Here is a 23,159-nt window from a genome sequence, read left to right on the forward strand (position 1 = left end):
CGATTAAGTATTATGTTGACTGTGGGTTTGTCATAGATGGTTTTTATTACATTGACGTATATCCCTTGTATGCCGATTTTGCAGAGAGTTTTAATCACAATGAAATGTCGGATTTTGTTGAATGCTTTTTCTGCATCTATTGAGATAATCATGTGATTTTGTTTTTAATTCTGTTTTATCACATTTATTGACTTGTGTATGTTAAACCATCCCTGCATCCCCGGTTTGAAACCCACTTGATCATGGCAGATTATCTTTTTAATATATTGTTGGGTTCAGTTAGCTAGGATTTTGTTAAGGATTTTAACATCTATGTTCATCAAGGATATCGGTGTGCAGTTTTGTTTTGTTTTGATTTGGTTTTTGTTGTTGTTGTTTGGTTTGTTGTTTTGTTATGTCCTTTCCTAGTTTTGATATTAGGGTAATGCTGGCTTCATAGAATGGATTTGGGAGGGTGTCTTCTTTCTCTTTCTTGTGGAATAGTGTCAAAGGTTGGTATCAATACTTCTTTGAATGTCTGGTAGAATTCTGCCATGAATCTGTCTGGTCCTGGACATTTTTTTGTTGGTAATTTCTTAATTACCATTTCAATCTCTCTGCCTGTATTGGTCTGTTCAGGGTATTTAATTCTTGCTGATTTAAACTAGCAAGATTGTATTTTTCCAGGAATGTATCCATCCCTTCTAGGTTTTCTTGTTTATGTGCATAAAGGTTTTCATAGTAGCCTTGAATGATCTTTTGTATTTCAGTAGTCTCAACTGTAATATCTCCTGTTTTGTTTTTTAGTGAAGTTATTTTTATTTTCTCTCTTCTTTTCTTGGTTAATCTTGCTAATGGCCTATCAATTATATTTATTTTTTCAAAGAACCAGCTTTTTGCTTCATTTATCTTTTGTATTTTCTTTGTTTCAATTTCATTTAGTTCTGCTGTGATTTTGGTTATTTTCTTTCTTCTCCCTGGATTGGGTTTGGTTTGTTCTTGTTTCTCTACTTCCTTGAGGTGTGACCTATAATGTCAGTTTTTGCTTTTTCAGTCTTTTTGATGTAGGCATTTAGGGCTATGAAGTTTCTTTTTAACACCACCTTTGCTGTATCCCAGAGGTTTTGGTAGGTTGTGTCATTATCGTCGTTCAGTTCAAATAATTTTTCAATTTCCATCTTGACTTTGTTTTTGACCCAATGCTCATTCAGGAGCAGATTATTTAATTTATGTATTTGCATGGTTTTAAGGTTTCTTTTGTAGCTGATTTCCAAATTTATTCCACTGTGGTCTCAGAGAGTGCTTGATATAATTTCAATTTTCTTAAATGTATTGAGACTTGTTTTATGGCTTATCATATGGTCTATCTTGGATAAAGTTCCATGTGCTCTTGAATAGAATGTGTATTCTGCAGTTGTTGGATAAAATGTTCTGTATATATCTGTTAAGCCCATTTGTTCCAAGGTATTGTTTAAATCCGTTGTTTCTTTGCTGACTTTCTGTCTTGATGACCTGTCTAACGCTGTCAGTGGAGTATTGAAGTCCCCCACTATTATTATGTTACTGTCTATCTCGTTTCTTAGATCTATTAGTAATTGTTTTATAAATTTGGGAGCTCCAGTGTTAGGTGCATATATGTTTAGGATTGTGATATTTTCCTGTTTGACCATGTCTTTTACCATTATATAATGTCCCTCTTCATCTCTTTTAACTGCTGTTGCTTCAAAGTTTGTTTTGTCTGATATAAGAATAGCTACTGTTAGGGGATTTTAATACCTGACTTTCAACAATGGATAGATCACCCAGACAGAAAATCAGTAAGGAAACATAGGCATTCAACCTTGCACTTTAGACCAAATGGATCTAATGGGCATATACAGGACATTTCATTTAACAGCAGTAAAATACACATTCTTCTCAAGTACACATAAAACATTCTCTAGAATAGATTACATTTTAGGACTCTTAACAGATGTAAGAAGAGTGAAATTCTATCAAGTATCTTCTCTGACCACAATGGTATGAAGCTAGAAATCAATAACAAAAGAAATTTGAGAAAAATCACAAATATATGAAAATTGAACTATATGTTCCTGAACAACAAACCGTTCAAAGAAAAAATTAAAAGATTTAAAAAAAAATTTTAAAACAAATGAAAATGGAGGCACAGCTTACCAAATCGTATAAAATGCAGCAAAAATATGTTCTAGGAAAGAAGTTTAGCTCTATGGGACCAAGGTGGCCTATTAGAAGCAGCTGCAGTTTGCAACTTTTACGGAGAGCAGTGAAAACGGTGGGTGAATTTTGAACCTTCAACTGAGGTATTCAGATTTTCATATTGAGAATGACTAGGCAGACAGCTCAACCCACAGAGAGTGAGGAAAAGCAGGGTGGGGTGATGGCCCACCTGGGAGTGGCATGGAGCCAGGGGAGCCCCCACCCCGAAGCCAAAGGAGGTGGTGAGTGATTGTGTGACCCTGCCCAGGAAATCATGCTTTTCCCATGCATCTTTGCAACCCGCAAATCAGAAGATTCCATTGTGAGCCCCCACCACTAGGGCCTTGGGTCTGAAACACAGAGCTATGTGGAGTCTTAGTGGAGCCCTTGCTCACTTGCCAGAGCATGTAGGGAAACCCAGGAGTTTTGTCCACCCAGCCCTCAGAATTTCAGCAAGGCAGGAAATCTATTTGTGCATTCCCCTAGGAAGGGGGCTGAATCTAGGGAGCCAGATGGCATGTTCTGCTGGCCCCACTTTCACCACACCTCACAAGTTCAGACCCACTGACTTGGAATTCCAGTTGGTCAGTGGCAGCAGGCTGGCGGTGGCCTGAGACAGACTGAGCTCCCGGGTGGAGGGGTGGCCATGATTTATACAGTTCAAGTCAGCGGCTCTAGCTCACTGGCACTGGGGACTGGAAGGAGTTCCCACAACACATCACAGCTGTTGGGCCTGATTGTGGCCACTCTGCTTCATTAAGTGGGACCCAGATTCATCCCTCATTGCTGGGTGTGGCCTCCTTGCAGGAATTTCAGCAACTCCAGGCAGGATTATATGGACAGAACTCTTATGGCTCCCTGGGATAGAGTCCCTAAAGGGAGGGGCAGCTGCTGTCTCTGCAATTCAGCTAACTTAGTTTTTCTAGCCTGCTGACTCTGGAGTGTCAGGGTGGTCAGCATAGCACACCTGCTCTGCCAACAGGCAGCCTTACTGCTTCTTTAAGCGGGTCCCTAAACCTGTCCCTTCTGACTGGGTGAGACCTCTCAACAGGGGTCTCCAGACACCTCCTATGGGAGAATTCTGGCTGGCGTCAGGCTGGTGCCCCCTGGGATGGAGCTCTCAGAGGAAGGAGCTGGCTGCCATCTTTTCTGTTTCACAGCATTCACTAGTGATACCTCCAGGGGCGGGAGAGACAAAGGTGACTAGGGTCTGGAGTGGACCCCCAGCAAACCCTAGCAGTTCTACAAAAGAGTGACCTGTTAAAGGAAAAACAAACAGAAAGCAACGACATCAATAAAAAAGACCCCACAAAACCTTATTCAAATGTCAGCAAACTAAAAGATCAAAGGTAGATAAGTCCAGAAAGATAAGAATCAACACAAAAGCACTGAAAACTCAAAAGCCAAAGTGCCTCTTCTCCTCCAAATGACTGCAACACTTTTCCAGCAGGGACACAGAACTGGGCTGAGGCTGAGATGGCTGAATTGACTGAAGTAGGCTTCAAAAGGTGGGTAATAATGAACTTTGCTGACTTAAAGGAGCATGTTGTAAGCCAATGCAAATAAGCTAAGAATCATGATAAAACAATACAGGGGCTCATAACCAGAATAGCCAGTTTAGAGAGGAGCATAACTTACCTGATGGAGGTGAAAAACACAACACAAGAACTTCACCATGCAATCACAAGTATCAACAGCAGACTAGATCAAGCAGAGGAAAGAATCTCAGAGCTTGAAGACTATCTTTCTGAAATAAGACAAGGAGACAAGAAGTGAGACAAAAGAATGAAAAGGAATAAATGAAACCTCCAAGAAATATGGAATTATGTAAAAAGACTGAAGCTACAACTGATTGGGGCATCTGAAAGAAATGGGGAGAACAGAACCAAGTTGGAAAACATACATCAGAATATCATCCAGGAGAACTTCCCCCATCTAGCAAGACAGACCAACATTTAAATTCAGGAAACCCAGAGAAATCCAGTAAGATACTCCATGAGAAGATTAACCCCAAGACAAATAATCTTCAGCTTCTCCAAGGTTAAATGAGAGAAAATACATTAAGGGCAGCCAGAGAGAAAGGCCAGGTCACCTACAAAGAGAAGCCCATAAGCCTAATAGTGGACCTCTCAACAGAAACCCTACAAGCCAGAAGAGACTGGGGGCCACTATTCAACATTTAAATAAATAATTTACAATCCAGAATTTTATATCTTGCCAAACTAGCTTCATAAGCCAAACAAGCAAATGCTGAGGGAATTTGTCATGACCAGGACTGCCTTGCAAGAGCTCCTGAAGGAAACACGAAATATGAAAAGGAGAAACCATTATCAGTCACTACAAAAGCACACTGAAGTACACAGACCAGTGACACCATGAAGCAACTGAATAAACAAGTCTGCAAAACAACCAGCTACCATCATGACGACAGGCTTGAATTCACACATAAAAATATTGAATATTAACCGAAAATGTAGATGGACTAAATGCCCCAATTAAAAGGCACAGAATGGCAAGCTAGATGATAAGTCAAGCCTCATCAATATGCTGTCTTCAAGAGATCCATTTCACTTGCAAAGACACATATAGGCTCAAAATAAAGGGATGGAGGAGAATTTACCAAGCAAATGTAAAATGGAAAAAAAACAGGGGTTGCAATTCTAGCTTCCAACAAAAGAGACTTTAAACCAACAAAGATAAAAAAAGAGAAAGAATGGCATTACATAATGGTAAAGGGTTCAATTCAACAAGAAGAGATAACTATCCTAAGTACATATGCATCCAATACAGGAGCACCCAGATTCATAAAGCAAGTTCTCAGAGACCTTCAAAGAGACTCAGACTCCCACACAATAATGTTGGTAGACTTTGACACCCCACTGACAGTATTACAGAGATCAGCAAGACAGAAAATTAACAAAGATATTCAGGTCCTGAACTCAGCTCTGGATCAAGCAGACCTGATAAATATCTACAGAACTGTCCACACCAAAACAACAGAATATACATTCTTCTCATTGCCACATGGCAACTACTTTAAAATTGATCATATAATTGGAAGGAAACCACTCCTCAGCAAATGTAAAAAATTGAAATCCTAACAAAAAGTCTCTTATACCACAACACAATCAAATTAAAACTCAAGATTAATAAATTCACCGAAAACCACACAACTACATGGAAATTGAAAAACCTGATCCTGAATGACTCTTGGGTGAATAATAAAATTAAGGCAGAAATCAGAAAGTTATTTGAAACTAATGAGAAAAGAAGACAATGTACCAGAATCCGTGGGATGCAGCTAAAACAGTGTTTTTGTTTTTTGAGATGGAGTCTCTCTCTGTCTCCCAGTCTGGAGTGCAGTGGCATGATCTTGGCTCACTGCAACCTCCACCTCCCGGGTTCAAGCAATTCTCCTACCTCAGCCTCCTAAGTAGCTGGGATTACAGGTTCATGCCACCACAGCCAGCTAATTTTTGTATTTTTAGTAGAGATGAGATTTTGCCATGTTGGTCAGGCTGGTCTCAAATTCCTGGCTTCAGGTGATATGCCTGGCTTGGTCTCCCAAAGTGCTGGGATTACAGGCATGAGCCACCATGCCCAGCCTAAAACAGTGTTAAAAGGGAAACTTATAGCAGCAAATACCCACATCAAAAATCTAGAAAGATCTCAGATCAACAAACTACCATCTAAGCTAATATAACTAGAGAACCAAGAGCAAACAAACCTAAAAGCTAGCAGAAGACAAGAAATAACCAAGATCAAAGTGGAACTGAAGGAGAGAGAGACACAAAAAACACTTCAAAAAAATCAATGAATCCAGGAGCCAGTTTTTTGAAAAAAATTAATAAAATAAATAGACCGCTAGCTACACTAATGAAGAAAAGAGAGAAGAACCAAACACAAAATAAATATTAAAGGGATATCATCACTGATCCTGCAGAAATACAAACAACCATTAGAGAATACTATAAACCCCTCTACGCACACAAACTAGAAAATCTAGAAGAAATGGTCAAATTTCTGACACATATCCCCTCCCAAGACTGAACCAGGAAGAAATTGGATCCCTGAATAGACCAATAATGAGTTCTGAAATTCCAGCATTGATAAATAGCCTACAACCTCCCCCCCAGAAAAATAAAAAAAAAGCCCAGGACCAGTCGAATTTACAGTTGAATTTTACCAGAGTTAGGAAGAAGAGCTGGTACAATTTCTACTGAACAAACACAACCAAATAAAAGCCTAGGACCAGGTAGATTTAAAGCTGAACTCTACCAGAGGTAGAAAGAAGAGCTGGTATGATTTCTACTGAAACTATTCTAAACTATTGAAATGGAGGGACTCCCCCCTAACTCATTTTAAGAGGCCAGCATCATTCTTACACCAAAACCTGGCAGAGACAAAAATAAAAATAAAAACACTCCAGGCCAATATCCCTAATGAACATCAATTCAAAAATCGTCAATGAAATACTAGCAAACTGAATCCATCAACACATCAAAAAGCATATCCACCATGAACAAATTGGCTCCATCCCCGAGACGCAAGGTTGGTTCAACATACACAAATCAATAAATGTAATTCATCAAATAAACATAACTAAATACGAAAACCACATGATTATCTCAATAGATGCAGAAAAGGCCTTTGATAAAATTTAACATCACTTTATGTTAAAAAGTCTCAATAAACTAGGTATCGAAGGAACATACCTCAAAATAAAAGAGTCATATACAACAAACCTACAGCCAATTATCATACTAAATGAGCAAAACCTGGAAGCATTCCCCTTGAATACTGGCACGAGACAAGGATGCTGTCTCTTACCACTCTTATTCAACAAGTTGTTGGAAGTTCTGGCCAGAGCAATCAGGCAAGAGTAATAAATAAAGGGTATTCAAATAGGCAGAGAAGAAGTCAAATTATCTTTGTTTGCATATGATGATTCTATATCTAGAAAACCCCATCATCTCAGCCTAAAATCTTCTTAACCTGATAAGCAACTTCAGTAATGTCTCAGGGTACAAAATCAATGTCCAAAAATTGCTAGCATCTCTGTACGCCAACAACAGGCAAGCAGAAAGCCAAACCATGAATGATTTCTCATTCACAATTGCTACAAAGAGAATAAAATACCTAGGAATACAGCTAACAAGGGAAGTGAAAGACCTCTTAAAGGACAACTATAAACCACTGCACAAGGAAATCAGAGAGAACACAAACAAATGGGAAAACATTCCACGCTCTTGGATAGAAGGAATCAATATCATAAAAATGGCCATACTGCCCAAAGTAATTCATAGATTCAATGCTACTTCCACTAAAGTCCCATTAACATTTTTCACAGAATTAGAAAAAAAATATTTTAAAATTCATATGGAACCAAAAAAGAGCCTGTATAGCCAAGACAATCCTAAGCAAAAAGAACAAAGCTGGAAGCATTATGCTACCCAACTTCAAACTATACTACAAGGCTACAGTAACCGAAACACCATGGTACTAGTACAAAAACAGGCACATAGACTAATGGAACACAATAGAGAACTCAGAAATAAGGCCAAACACATACAACCAAGTGATCTTTGACAAACCTGACAAAAACAAGATATGGGGAAAGGACTCCCTATTTAATAAGTGGCTCTGGGGAAACTTGCTAGCTATATGCAGAAAATTAAAAACTGAACCCCTCCTTAAACCTTATACTAAAATTAACTCAAGATTGATTAAAGACTTACATGCAAAACCTGAAACTATAAAAACCCTAGAAGAAAATTTAGGCAATACCATTCAGGACATCAGCACAGGCAAATGTTTCATGATGAAAATGCTAAAAGCAATTGCAACAAAAGTAAAAATTGAAGAATGGGATCTAATGAAAATAAAGAGCTTCTGCACAGCAAAATAAGCTATCATCAGATGAACGGACTACCTACAAAATGGGAGAACACTTTTGCAATCTATCCATATGACAAAGGTCTAATATCCAGAGTCTACAAGGAACTTAAAAAATTTACAAGGAAAAAACTAACAACCCCATTAGAAAGTGGGAAAATGACATGAACAGATACTTCTCAAAAGAAAACATACATGCAGCCAATAAACATGAATAAAAGCTCAACATTACTGATCATTATAGACTAAAGCACTGTTTCAGGTATCGCAGCACTGCTACAACATTGAGGTATAACTGGGCAAATGAATATTCTTGAATTGCTTTTACAATAAACAAATTGTATAATCTTTAAATTTACCAGCTTTTTACATTTGTATTCTTTTCAGTTAATAATACCCATGTAAAATCTTACCCTAATGCTACCCAATACAACCAAGGAGCAGTTAAGCACTTTTACATTAAGAACTAGGACACAAAACGAGACCACATCAAGGCTATGACTGACATTCAAAAGAAAGGACTCTCGGCCGGGCGCGGTGGCTCAAGCCTGTAATCCCAGCACTTTGGGGCGGGGGCAGGATCTGGAGTCCAGGAGGTCCCGAGACCATCCTGGCTAACACAGTGAAACCCGTCTCTACTAAAAATACAAAAAGCAAACCAGGCCCGAGGTGGCGGGTGCCTATAGTCAGCTACTGGGCGGAGGTGGGCTGGGAGGCTTTTGAGTGAGCTGAGATCCGACCCACACTGCACTCTCCAGCCTGGGTGACAGAGCAAGACTCCATCTCAAAAAAAAAAAAAAAAAAAAAAGATAAAAAAGTTTATAAATTTCTCTATCAAGATCCTACTAAATCTTAATATCCCCCCACACCTTCTCACCTTCCCCCTAAGCTAACTACTCTTCTGATATATAAGGTACAATCTTAATTTGTGGCTTACTGGCAAATTATAGGCACTCCTTCCAAGTAGCTTTGATCCTCTGCACATTAAAAAAAACCCACCAATATGCTGTATAATTAAAATACTCAATATTGCATTTTAGGTAGAATTTCATTACTACTTTAAAACTCCATCTGTACAGTGGCCATTTTCCCTCAAACTGAAATCAAGGTTTAATCTTTCTGCTGTTTTCTCAATAAAAGTCTTAGAGTCAATTATTACGAGTGATTGAGCTATGAATTATTATATACAACACAGTGATTGCACATTTTTTGAGCACTGAAAGTACTTAAAACTTCTTACTTCCAATTTTTGCACTCCTCCAAATTGAAGGGCCAAAATACTTAGATTTTTGTAATTGGGGGAAAAAAATCTATCTTTCCAATCTGAGGCTTTTCATAGCAATTTTTTCCAGGAAAAGAGATTTTGTATGTTAGAACCCCTTAAAAATAAGGGCTTATTTTAGAAACATTGAAAGACCCTTGAATCATAGAGGTGCTAGCTGGTGCCACTTTAATTTACAACCAACTATTACTTCATAGCTTATATTGCAGAGTTAATTCATGCTCATTTCTTTTCCTTTAAAAATACTCTTTGGAAATCATTATTACTCCTGTAGACATGTACTTTAATTACATATCATCCTGTAAAAATAAAGATATCATCATGATTATCTCTATTTCTTTGCTTAATATAACTACCAATATACATTTATTAATCTGATCACTTTTCCAGCTAAATCATGACCTTATAGTATTCTATCCAGAGTCAATTTTAAGCATACAGAAGTAGGAGCAAGTCTTACAAGTAAGAACAATCTTGAAGGCAATATTTCAATCTGGTCTTTAATGTGTTCATTACAAATGAGAACTACAAACTAGAATTTATTTCCAAAACCAAGGTGAAGGTGAACTTTGGAAGGTAAACTTCCAAAGCTAAATGAAGGTAAACAACTAAAAATCTGTCAGGCATATTATGAACCTACTCAGTGATTTTCCACCAAGACTTAAAAATTAGTCCAATATAGTCCAAGGAGGGAAAATAAAGCCATTTCTTGTTTGTACCTTTCCAATGTATCAGATATAATGTATTGTACGCCCAGAGGGCATAGAGTACTTCCCTAGGCACTATCCATAGCAACAGCCCTTTCTAGAACACGAAAATATTTCTAACATCTGCAGACTGCCCCAACCAAATTTAAACTGTGAGTGAAATATAAACTACCAGCTTTGCACACAAAGCTACCATTTTAAAAATTAGTTGGAAAGTAGGGAAACCTAAAAAAAAAAAAAAAAAGATACATTCCACTATCACACTATTATAAACATTGTGTGTGTGTGTGTGTGTGTGTGTGTGTGTAAAAGAGAGAGCATATAATCAAGATTTAAATAATATGGTTAAAAAACAGGAAATGAAGATTTTGCCAAAACAACTACAATAACCGTCTCGAGCTACAACTATGAACAGATTTGCTAAATGATCATTTGCCTAGCTTTCAACAAAACTAACCAACCAAGCAAAAGAAAAAAAAAAACCAAAAAACAATGAAACAAAACAAAACTCACACCCACAAAATTATTCACCAAAACCTATACTAGACTATGTGGCAATAATTAATATATTTCTATGGAAATTGTCTCACACTTTATAAGCTCCTGAAATTAAAAGTGGTCCCTCCTTTTATTTTAGGTCACTATGTGACCAATGATAACCCCAGAAGGAAAAGAAAACACTGAAAGAAAAACAGTCTTCAGCCTTGGTTTCAGTTATCTCTTCAAATCAGCATTAAGTACTTAATATCGGAATTAACATTTTTGGCTTGTCAGACCAGTAAGTCATGTTTTTACACTGACCAAAGGCAGCTGAAGAAACAATTGTTGAACAAACTGTGACATGAAGCATTTGATTTCTAAGTCAGAGTATTTACTTAAAATGATAGGTAAACTTTTTTATTTTATTTATTTATTTATTTTGAGACAGAGTCTGGCTCTGCCACCCAGGCCGGAGTGCAGTGGGTGTGATCTCAGCTCACTGCAACCTCTACCTCCTGGGTTCAACCAATTCTTCTGCCTCAGCCTCCCCAGTAGCTGAGATTACAGGCGCCCACCACCAAGCCCAGCTAATTTTTGTATTTTAGTAGAGACATGGTTTCACCATGTTGGCCAAGTGGGTCTTGAACTCTTGACCTCAGGTGATCTGCCCACCTTGGCCTCCCAAAGTGCTGGGATTACAGACATGAGCCACCATGCCCAGTCAATCAGTGAACATTTAACTAAGCAAAAGGTATGGCATCCATCATCCAAACAGGCTCGCTTCCCAAGTCCCCAGAATGAATAGTAGTTATAATAGCAAAAGAAACCATTTTTTTTTAAAATTTTTGATTCCCTTAGGGCCAGCTGTGAAAGAGGTCAACAATATATTAACAGCAGCAATAGACAAAGAAGAGCAAAATAGTGGATGAAAGAGTCTTGCTGGACATTTGTTCGACTTTTTCTGTATTAACAGAAAACTGCAACTGGCTTACTTGGAAATTTCAGGCATATATGTCTTATTTCTTTAGATCCTTCACAGATTTAGAATTCAGTCTATCTTAGGTCTCTATCACTATGTAAGAAAGCTTTCTTTATCTAGCTTTGTAGGAGCCAAAACAGATTCCATGTCATTAAGGATGTCAGAACACAAAGCTTCCTGCAGACTTGGCATCAACTCCTCTCCTATGTTCATTCCATCTCCTTCCAGTGTTCCAAGGTCCTCATTTGTACCACTAATGGCTTCGAGGTAGTTTGGGAAATGGTTCTGTTGTGAGGGCAGAGTTCTCTGTTTGATAGTATCACCTGTATCCATCTCATCAATGCTGTTCAGGAAGTCATTGGGGATGTCAGGGACACTGTAACTGCTCATGCTTAGTCCACTGTCTGTACTCTTGTTTTGACAGTGATAGGTGCCACTGTTAAGAAAGGCATCTGAGCTATTGGTCATCATTGTTCTCAATTCCTGAGACAGCTCAGGGGAAGTTACTGGATTTTGAGTCCCACCATTCTGCTCCAGTGTTGGTAACTGGCTACAGAACACTAACTCCTGCCAAGGTAGTTCTTGCTATTTCAGTTGCACTTTCTCTTTCTCCATCTGCAATTGCTGCAGTGGAATCTGTTGCTGCTGGTTGAGGTTGCCAATATCCATGACGCCTCCTTGTGGGCTGTGGGGAGCCAGGGGTGGTGGCTGTTTCACTGGAGCACTCTGACTGATTCTCTCGTTAATGGCTTTACCAAAACGAGGGTCAAGCCTTGGGTCTAGCCAAGAGGTGGTCTTGTTCTTATAGTTTATGTAGTAAATTTCTCCATCCTGAGTCATGGCTTGTTCCCATCCATCAGGAAGAGGATCTCAGGCTGAGTTTATCATATTCTGCTGCACTGAAGGACTGGTGAGGGCTGTAACATTCATCTGAAAGAACATGGCCTTCCTGGGGTCCTGCCACGTTCTTGTCTGATCAATGTGATTTAAGAAGTATCTCTGACCAGAAGATGTCTTTGCTATCTCCCAGTCTGCTGGCAGAGGTACATCATCAGGTATCTCGAAAGACTTCCAAGATACTGAGCTGTGGGTGTGGCTGCTGGGCCACAGACTACTCTGGTGGGGTTCAGTGTCCATGAACAAACAGCTCCCAACTGCAGAGAAGCTGGAGAGGAATGAGCTCAAACATGCTGTGGAGTCAGGGCTCCTGCAGTGCTTGCATCAATACTGGCCCATACACAAATGCCAGAAGCCTTCCTCTTCCTGTCCTGGCCTGGCCCTGGCAGAAGTGAATGTGCAGAGTACTGGCAGGCCTGCACATTGAGCCTTGTACAGTTTCTAAAGTTTCTTTTGATATTGATTTCTGGTTTTGTTCCATTTTTGTCTGATAAGACACTTGATGCAATTTTATTTTAATTTCTTAAAACTTGTTTTATGACCTTACATACGATCTATTATGGAGAATGTTTTCTATTCTGAGTGTTTATTCTTCAGCTTTTGAATAAAATGTTCTGTAATTATTTGTTAGTTCCATTTGGTCTAAAGTGCACTTTAATTTCAGTGTTTCTTTGTTGATTTTCTCTCTAAATGATCTTCTGTTGCTGAGCATGAGTTGTTGAAGTCCCCAATCTTTATTGTATTAGAGTCTATCTCTTCCTTTAGAGATAATAATATTTGCTTTATATACCTGTGTGCTTTAATGTTGAGTATATACGTATTTATGATTGTTATGTCCTCTTGCTGAACTGATCCCTTTATGATTATATAATAGCCTTCTTTGTCTTCTTTTACTGTTTTTGACTTGAAGTCCATTTTGTATGATGTAAGTATAGATACTCCTGCTCACTTTTGGTTTCTGTTTGCATGGAATATTGTTTTTCCTCTTTACTTTCAGTCTACATGTGTCTCTACAGGTGAGATGAGTTTCTTATAGGAATCATACAGTTGGGTCATGTTTTTACATCCATGTAGCCAGTCTATATTTTTAAATTGGGAATTTAATGTGTTTACATTCAAGGTTATTATTGATAGTTGAGGAATTATTTCTGTTCTTTGTTGATTGTTTTATGGGTTTCTTTGTATATCCTTTGATCCTTTCTTCCTTTCTTATTATTTATTATTGCTGTTTAGTGGTTTCCCGTAGTGCTATTGTTTGACTCCTTTCTTGTTCTCATTTATGTGTCTGCTCTACCAATGAGTTTTATACTTTTGTGTGTTTTCGTGATGGCCTATATCACCTGTTCACTTCCAGATGTAGAAATTCCTTAACCATTTTTTAAATAGGACCAGTGTAGTGGTAATTAATGCCCTCAGTTTTTGCTTGCCTGGGGAATAATTTATTTTGCTTTTGTGTTTTGAAGGATAGCTTTGCTAGATACAGTCTTCTTGGATGTTAGTTTTTCTTTCAACACTTTGAATATATGGTCCTATTCTCTCTTGACCTGTAAGATTTCTGCAACAAAACCCAATGTCGGTTTGATGGGGATTTCCTTATATGTGACTTGACACTTATTTTGGTGTTTTAGAAATATCAGTGTCTTTGACAGTTTGACTACAGTGTGTCTTGAAGAAATATTTGTGTTGAATGTATTTGGGGGTCTTTGAGCTTCTTGTATCTGGATGTCTATATCTCTTGCAATACTTGGTAAGTGTTCAGGTATTATTTTATTAAATAGGCTTTCTATGCCCTTGCCCATCTATTCTCCTTCTGGAACACCCAAATTTGGAATACTTCTTTGCTTTATTGTGTTCCATCTCTAAAATAAGCTTTTTTCATTCTTTTTTATTCTTTTACTCTTTTTATTTGTCTGGGTTATTTCAAAAGACCTGTATTCAAGTCTAAAATTACTATATTTTGCTTAATCTGGTCTATTGTTGAAGGTCTCCATTGTATTTTTAATTTCATTTATTGATTGTTTTCAGTTCCAGGGTTTCTGTTTGGTTCTTTTTAAAAGATATCTATCTCTTTATTGAATTTCTCATTTTAATCATAAATATTTCTTGTTTGCATTATTTATTTGTATTCTCTTGTATATCACTGAGCTTCATTAATATTATTTTGAATTCTTCTTCAGCAATTTTGTACACTTCTTTTTTGTTGAAATTCTTTGATGGAGAATTGTTGTGTTTCTTTAGAGGTGTCATTTAAAACAATATTTTAATGTTTCTTGTATCCTTACATTTTTATCTGCATGTAACAGTCATTCCTTCCAATTACATTGATTTCCTTTGTCAGAAAAGGATGTTTTCCTATAGATGTATGTGTTAGTATGTTTCCATCTCTGTCAAGGAATATCTGAGACTGAGTAATTTATAAAGAAAAACATGGCTTATTTTGGCTCACAGTTCTGCAGGCTGTATGATATGATTTGTCTGTGCCTCCACCCAAATCTGATCTTGAATTGTAACTCCCACAATTCCCACGTGTCATGGGAGGAACCCGATGGGAGATGATTGAATTATAGGGATGGGTCTTTCCTGGACTGTTCTTGTGATAGTGAATGAGTCTCACAAGATCTGATGGGTTTATCAGGGGTTTCCACTTTTGCTTCTTCCTCATTTTCCTCTTGCTGCCGCCGTATAAGAAGTGCCTTTCACCTCCCACCATGATTCTCAGGCCTTCTCAGCTATATAGACCTGTAAGTCCAATTAAATCTTTTTGTTCCCAGTTTCAGATATGTCTTTATCAGCAGCATGAAAACTAACTAATACTTTATCAGCAGCATGAAAACTAACTAATACTAATACAGCATGAAAACTAACTAGAACAATTTTCAATTTTCACACTGGGCAGTAGTGAACTAATACACTGTAAAAGAAACATACAGCTGGCATCTGCTTCTGGGGGGATCTCAGGAAGCTTACAATCATGGTGGAATGTGAAAGAGTAGGCATATCATATAGTGAGAGGGGGAGCAAGAGATAGAGGGGAAAGATTCCACACACTTTTAAACAACAAGATGTTGTATAAACTCAGAGAAATAACTTACTCATCACCAAGAAGATGATGGATCTGCCCGCATGATTCAAACACCTCCCATCAGGTCTCACCTCCAACAGTGGAGATTACATTTCAACACATTTAGAGGGAACAGACATCCAAAACATATCATTGCACTCCTGGACCCCAAATCTCATATTTTTCTCATATTGCAAAATACAATAATCCTTTCTCAATGGTACCTCAAAGTCTTAACTTGTTCCAGCATTAATTCAAAAGTCTCAGTTCTCAAGCCCAAAGTTTCGTCTGGAGATGAGTTACTTCCAATGAGCCTGTGAGATAAGAAACACACACACACACACACACACACACACAAATACACAAGTTAGTTACTTCCAAGATACAATGGTGGTACAGGCATTGAGTAAACATTCACATTCCAAAAGGGAGAAATCAGCCAAATGAAAGGGAAAATAGGCCCCACATAAGTCTGAAATCCAGCAGGGCAGACATTAAATCTCTTAAAGCTTTAACATAATCCTTGACCCCATATCCCATATCCTGGTGTGAGGGATGGACTTTCAAGGCCTTGGGCGGCCCCACTCATATGGCTTTGCAGAACGTAGTCCATGTGGCTGCTCTCATGGGTTGGAGTTAAATGCTTGCAGCTTTTCTAGGCAGAAGGTGCAAGCTGCAGTCAGGTTAGCATTCTGGGATATGGAGGGCAGCAATACCCTTCCCCCAGCTCCACTAGCCAGTATCCCAGTGAGGACCCTGTGTGGGGACTGCAAGCCTATGTTTCCCAATAGCATTGCCCTAGTGGAGTCACTCTGGGGGGGTTCTTCCCCTGTGGCAGGTTTCTGCCTAGGCACCCAGGCTTTCTGATGTATCCTCTGAAATCCAGTCAGAAGCTACCAAGCCCCCCTCACTGTTGCATTCTGTGTGACCACAGACTTAATGTCACAAGGAAGCTGCAAAGATCTACAGCTTGTACCCACTGGAGCAGATGCCCAAGATCTATCTGGAGTCCTCTGAGCTGCAGCTGGAGCTGGAGCAGTTAGGATGTGGGGAACAGCGTCCCAAGGTTGAGCAGGGCAAACTTTACCTCATCTTTCTCCTTCTCAGCTTTCCACACTCTTGCAACTTCTGCCTGTTACACAGTTCCATAGGTGCTTCCACATCTTCAGGTAGTTTTATAGCAATGCCCCAATCCTCAATATCAATTTTCTATATTACATTTTTTCTTCTGTTGCTATAAAGGAATACCTAAGACTGTGTGATTTATAAAGAAAAGTAGCTTATTTGGCTCATGGTTCTGCAGGCTGTACAGGAAGTATGGCAATGGCATCTTGCTTCTGGTGATGGCCTCAGGGAACTTACAATCATAGCAGAAGGTGAAGAAGCAGTAGGCATATCACATAGCAAGAGAGGGAGCAAGGGAGAGGGGCAGGTGCCACACACTTTTATACAATCAGAGCCTAAACTCAAAGCAAGAATTCACTCATCACCACAACTATTCGCAAAACCACTCATGAGGGTTCAACTCCCGTGATCTATTCTTTTCGTTTTGTATTTATTTTATTTGTTTTTTTGAGATGGAGTCTCACTCTGTCACCCAGGTGTTACTCAGGCTAGAGTGCAGTGGCATTATCACTGCAACTTCTGCCTCCTGGGTTCAAGTGATTCTCCTGCCTCAGCCTCCCAAGTAGTGGGGACTACAGGTGCCTGCCACAACATCTGGCTAAATTTAGTGTTTTTTTTTTTTTTTAGGTTTCTTTTTTATTATTATACTTTATGTTCTAGGGTACATGTGCACAACGTGCAGGTTTGTTACATATGTATACATGTGCCATGTTGGTGTGCTGCACCCATTAACTCCTCAATTACATTAGGTATATCTCCTAATGCTATCCCTCTCACCTCCCCCAACCTCACAACAGGCCCCGGTGTGTGATGTTCCCCACCCTGTGTCCAAGTGTTCACATTGTTCAATTCCCACCTATGAGTGAGAACATGCGCTGTTTGGTTTTGTGTTCTTGCAATAGTTTGCTGAGAATGACCGTTTCCAGCTGGATCCATGTCGCAACAAAGGACATGAACTCATCCCTTTTTTTATGGCTGCACAGTATTCCATGGTGTATATGGGCCACATTTTCTTAATCCAGTCTATCAATGATGGACATTTGGGTTGGTTCCAAGTCTTTGCTATTGTGAATAGTGCCGCAATAAACATACGTGTGCATGTGTCTTTATAGCAGCATGATTTATAATTTTGGGGGTACATACCCAGTAATGGGATGTGTGGGTCAAATGGTATTTCTAGTTCTAGATCCTTGAGGAATCAACACACTGTCTTCCACAATGGTTGAACTAGTTTACAGTCCCACCAACAGTGTTAAAAGTGTTCCTATTTCTCCACATCTTCTTCAGCACCTGTTGTTTCCCGACTTTTTAATGATCACCATTCTAACTGGTGTGAGATGGTATCTCATTGTGGTTTTGATTTGCATTTCTCTGACGGCTAGTGATGATGAGCATTTGTTCATGTGTCTGTTGGCTGCATAAATGTCTTCTTTTGAGAAGTGTCTGTTCATATCCTTTGCCCACTTTTTGTTGGAGTTGTTTGTTTTTTTCTTGTAAATTTGTTTGGGTTCTTTGTAGGTTCTGGATATTAGCCCTTTGTCAGATGAGTAGATTGCAAAAATTTTCTCCCATTCTGTAGGTTGCCTGTTCACTCTGATGGTAGTTTCTTCTGCTGTGCAGAAGCTCTTTCATTTAATTAGATCCCATTTGTCAATTTTGGCTTTTGTTGCCATTGCTTTTGGTGTTTTATATATGAAGTCCTTACCCATGCCTATATCCTAAATGATATTGCCTAGGTTTTCTTCTAGGGTTTTTATGGTTTTAGGTCTAACATTTAAGTCTCTAATCCATCTTGAATTAATTTTTGTATAAAGTGTAAGGAAGGGATCCAGTTTCAGCTTTCTACTTATGGCTAGCCAGTTTTCCCAGCACCATTTACGAAATCGGGAATCCTTTCCCCACGTCTTGTTTTTGTCAGGTTTGTCAAAGATCAAGTGGTTGTAGATGTGTGGTATTTCTGTGGGCTCTGTTCTGTTCCATTGGTCTATATCTCTGTTTTGGTAGCAGTACCATGCTGTTTTGCTTACTGTAGCCTTGTAGTATAGTTTGAAGTCAGGTAGCGTGATGCCTCCAGCTTTGTTCTTTTGACTTAGGATTGTCTTGGCAATGCAGGCTCTTTTATGGTTCCATATGAACTTTAAAGTATTTTTTTCCCAATTCTGTGAAGAAAGTCATCGGTAGCTTAATGGGGATGGCATTGAATCTATAAATTACCTTGGGCAGTATGGCCATATTCATGACATTGATTCTTCCTATCCATGAGCATGGAACGTTCTTCCATTTCTTTGTGTCCTCTTTTATTTCATTGAGCAGTGGTTTGTAGTTCTCCTCAAAGAAGTCCTTCACATCCCTTGTAAGTTGGATTCATAGGTATTTTATTCTCTTTGAAGCAATTGTGAATGGGGGTTCACTCATGATTCTGCTCTTTATTTGTCTGTTATTGGTGTATAAGAATGCTTGTGATTTTTGCACATTGATTTTGTGTCCTGAGACTTTGATGAAGTTGCTTATCAGCTTAAGGAGATTTTGGACCAAGACAGTGGGGTTTTCTAAATATACAACCATGTCATCTGCAAGCAGGGATCATTTGACTTCCTCTTTTCCTAATCGAATACCCTTTATTTATTTCCTTTACCTGATTGCCCTGTCCAGAACTTCCAACACTGTGTTGAATAGGAGTGATGAGAGAGGGCATCTCTGTCTTGTGCCAGTTTTCAAGGGGAATACTTCCAGTTTTTGCCCATTCAGTATGATATTGGCTGTGAGTTTGTCATAAATAGCTCTTATTATTTTGAGATTCATTCCATCAATACCGAATTTATTGAGAGTTTTTAGCATGAAGGGCTGTTGAATTTTGTCAAAGGCCCTTTCTGCATCTATTGAGATAATCATGTGGTTTTTGTCTTTGGTTCTGTTTATATGCTGGATTATGTTTATTGATTTGCATATGTTGAACCAGCCTTGCATCCCAGGGATGAAGCCCACTTGATCATGGTGGATAAGCTTTTTGATGTGCTGCTGGATTTGGTTTGCCAGTATTTTATTGAGGATGCTTCCATCGATGTTCATCAGGGATATTGGTCTAAAATTCTCTTTTTTGTTGTTGTTGTCTCTGCCAGGCTTTGGTATCAGGATGATGTTGGCCTCATAAAATGAGTTGAGGAGGATTCCCTCTTTTTCTATTGATTGGAATAATTTCAGAAGGAATGGTACCAGCTCCTCCTTGTACCTCTAGTAGAATTCGGCTGTGAATCTGTCTGCTCCTGGACTTTTTTTGGTTGGTAGGCTATTAATTATTGCCTCAATTTCAGAGCCTGTTATTAGTCTTTTCACGGATTCAACTTCTTCCTGGCTTAGCTTTGGGAGAGTGTATGTGTCCAGGAATTTATCCATTTCTCCTAGATTTTCTAGTTTATTTGCATAGAGGTGTTTATAGTATTCTCTGATGGTAGTTTGTATTTCTGTGGGGTCAGTGGTGATATCCCCTTTATTATTTTTATTGCATCTATCTGATTCTTCTCTCTTTTCTTCTTTGTTAGTCTTGCCAGGGGTCTATCAATTTTGTTGATATTTTCAAAAAACCAACTGCTGGATTCATTGATTTCTTGAAGATTTTTTTGTGTCTCTATCTCCTTCGGTTCTGCTCTGATCTTGGTTGTTTCTTGCCTTCTGCTAGCTTTGGAATGTGTTTGCTCTTGCTTCTCTAGTTCTTTTAATTATGATGTTAAGGTGTCAATTTAGATCTTTCCAGCTTTCTCTTGTGGGCATTTAGTGCTATAAATTTCCCTCTACACACTGCTTTAAATGTGTACCAGAGATTCTGGTATGTTGTGTCTTTGTTCTCATTGGTTTTAAAGAACATCTTTATTTCTGCCTTCATTTTGCTATATACCCAGTAGTCATTCAGGAGCAGGTTGTTCAGTTTCCATGTAGTTGAGCGGTTTTGATTGAGTTTCTTAATCCTGAGTTCTAGTTTGATTGCACTGTGGTGAGAGACAGTTTGTTATAATTTCTGTTTTTTTACATTTGCGGAGGAGTGCTTTACTTCCAACTATGTGGTAAATTTTGGAATAAGTGTGAAGTGGTGCTGAGAAGAATGTATATTCTATTGATTTGGGGTGGAGAGTTCAGTAGATGTCTATTAGATCCTCTTGGTGCAGAATTGAGTTCAATTCCTGGATATCCTTGTTAACTTTCTGTCTCATTGATCTGTCTAATAGTTGACAGTGGGATGCTGAAGTCTCCCATTATTATTGTGTGGGAATCTAAGTCTCTTTGTAAGTCTCTAAGGACTTGCTTTATGAATCTGGGTGCTCCTGTAGTGGGTGCATATATATTTAGGATAGTTAGCTCTTCCTGTTGAATTGATCCCTTTACCATTATGTAATGGCCTTCTTTGTCTCTTTCGATCTTTGGTGGTTTAAAGTCTGTTTTATTGGCCGGGTGTGGTGGCTCACACCTGTAATCCCAGCACTTTGGGAGGCCGAGGCGGGCAGATCACAAGGTCAGGAGATTGAGACCACAGTGAAACCTCATCTCTACTAAAAATACAAAAAATTAGCCGGGCGCGGTGGCTGGCGCCTGTAGTCCCAGCTACTCAGGAGGCTGAGGCAGGAGAATGGCGTGAACCCAGGAGGCGGAGCTTGCAGTGAGCACAGATCTTGCCACTGCACTCCAGCCTGGGGGACAGAGCAAGACTCCGTTTCAAAAAAAAATAAAAATAAAAATAAAATAAAGTCTGTTTTATCAGAGACTAGGATTGCAACCCCTGCCTTTTTTTGTTTTCCATTTGCTTGGTAGATCTTCCTCCATCCCTTTATTTTGAGCCTATGTGTGTCTCTGCATGTGAGATGGGTCTCCTGAATACAGCACACTGATGGGTCTTGACTCTATCCAATTTGCCAGTCTGTGTCTTTTAATTGGAGCATTTAGCCCATTTACATTTAAGGTTAATATTGTTATGTGTGAACTTGATCCTGTCATTATGATATTAGCTGGTTATTTTGCTCATTAGTTGATGCAGTTTCTTCCTGGCATCAAAGGTCTTTAGATTTTGGCATGTTTTTTCAGTGGCTGGTACCGGTTGTTACTTTCCATGTTTAGTGCTTCCTTCAGGAGCTCTTGCAGGGCAGGCCTGGTGGTGACAAAATCTCTAAGCATTTGCTTGTCTGTAAAGGATTTTATTTCTCCTTCACTTATGAAACTTAGTTTGGCTGGATATGAAATTCTGGGTTGAAAATTCTTTTCTTTAAGAATGTTGGATATTGGCCCCCACTCTCTTCTGGCTTGGAGAGTTTCTGCAGAGAGATCCATTGTTAGTCTGATGGGCTTCCCTTTGTGGGTAACCCAACCTTTCTCTCTGGCTGCCCTTAACATTTTATCCTTCATTTCATCTTTGGTGAATCTGACAATTATATGTCTTGGAGTTGCTCTTCTCCAGGTGTATCTTTGTGGAGTTCTCTGTATTTCCTGAATTTGAATGTTGGCCTGCCTTGCTAGGTTGGGGAAGTTCTCCTGGATAATATCCTGCAGAGTGTTTGCCAACTTGGTTCCATTCTCCCCATCACTTTCAGGTACACTAATCAGATATAGATTTGGTCTTTTCACATAGTCCCATATTTCTTGGAGGCTTTGTTCATTTCTTTTTACTCTTTTTTCTCTACGCTTCTCTTCTTGCTCCATTTCATTCATTTGATCTTCAATCACTGATACCCTTTCTTCCATTTGATTGAGTCAGTTACTGAAGCTTGTGCATTGGTCACGTAGTTTTCATGTCATGGTTTTCATCTCTATCAGGTTGTTTAAGGACTTCTCTACATTGGTTATTCTAGTTAGCCATTCCTCTAATCTTTTTTCAAGGTTTTTAGTTTTTTGCACTGGGTTCGTACTTCCTTCCTTAGCTTGGAGAAGTTTGATCACCTGAAGCCTTCTTCTCTCAGCTTGTCAAAGTCATTCTCCATCCAGCTTTGCTCTATTGCTGGCAAGGAGCTGCATTCCTTTGGAAGGGGAAATGCACTCTGATTTTTAGAATTTTCAGCTTTTCTGCTCTGTTTTTTCCCATCTTTGTGGTTTTATCTACCTTTGGCATTCGATGATGTTGACATACAGATGGGGTTTTGGTGTGGATGTCCTTTGTGTTTGTTAGTTTTCCTTCTAACAGTCAGGACCCTCAGCTGCAGGTCTGTTGGATTTTGCTGGAGGTCCACTCCAGACCCTGTTTGCCTGGGTATCAGCAGCGGAGGCTTTAGAAGAGGGAATATTGCTGAACAGCAAATGTTGCTGACTGATCATTCCTCTGGAAGCTTTGTCTCAGAGGTGTACTGGCTGTATGAGGTGTGAAGTGTCAGTCTGCCCCTAATGGGAGATGTCTCCCAGTTAGGCTACTCGGGGGTCAGGGACCTACTTGAGCAGGCAGCGTGTCCATTCTCAGATCTCAAACTCCATGCTGAGAGAACCACTACTCTCTTCAAAGCTGTCAGACAGGGACATTTACATCTGCAGAGAGTTCTGCTGCCTTTTGTTTGGCTATGCCCTGTC

General features: G+C 39.1%; 1 pseudogene; it reads right to left on the reverse strand.

Moving 5' to 3' along the window:
• Positions 1-11,232: 11,232 nt before the first annotated feature.
• Positions 11,233-14,524, reverse strand: LOC110742170 (annotated as a pseudogene).
• Between the last annotated feature and the right edge of the window lie 8,635 nt (positions 14,525-23,159).

Source organism: Papio anubis, chromosome X (genome assembly GCF_008728515.1).
Source record: "Papio anubis isolate 15944 chromosome X, Panubis1.0, whole genome shotgun sequence".
Classification (NCBI taxonomy): domain Eukaryota; kingdom Metazoa; phylum Chordata; class Mammalia; order Primates; family Cercopithecidae; genus Papio; species Papio anubis.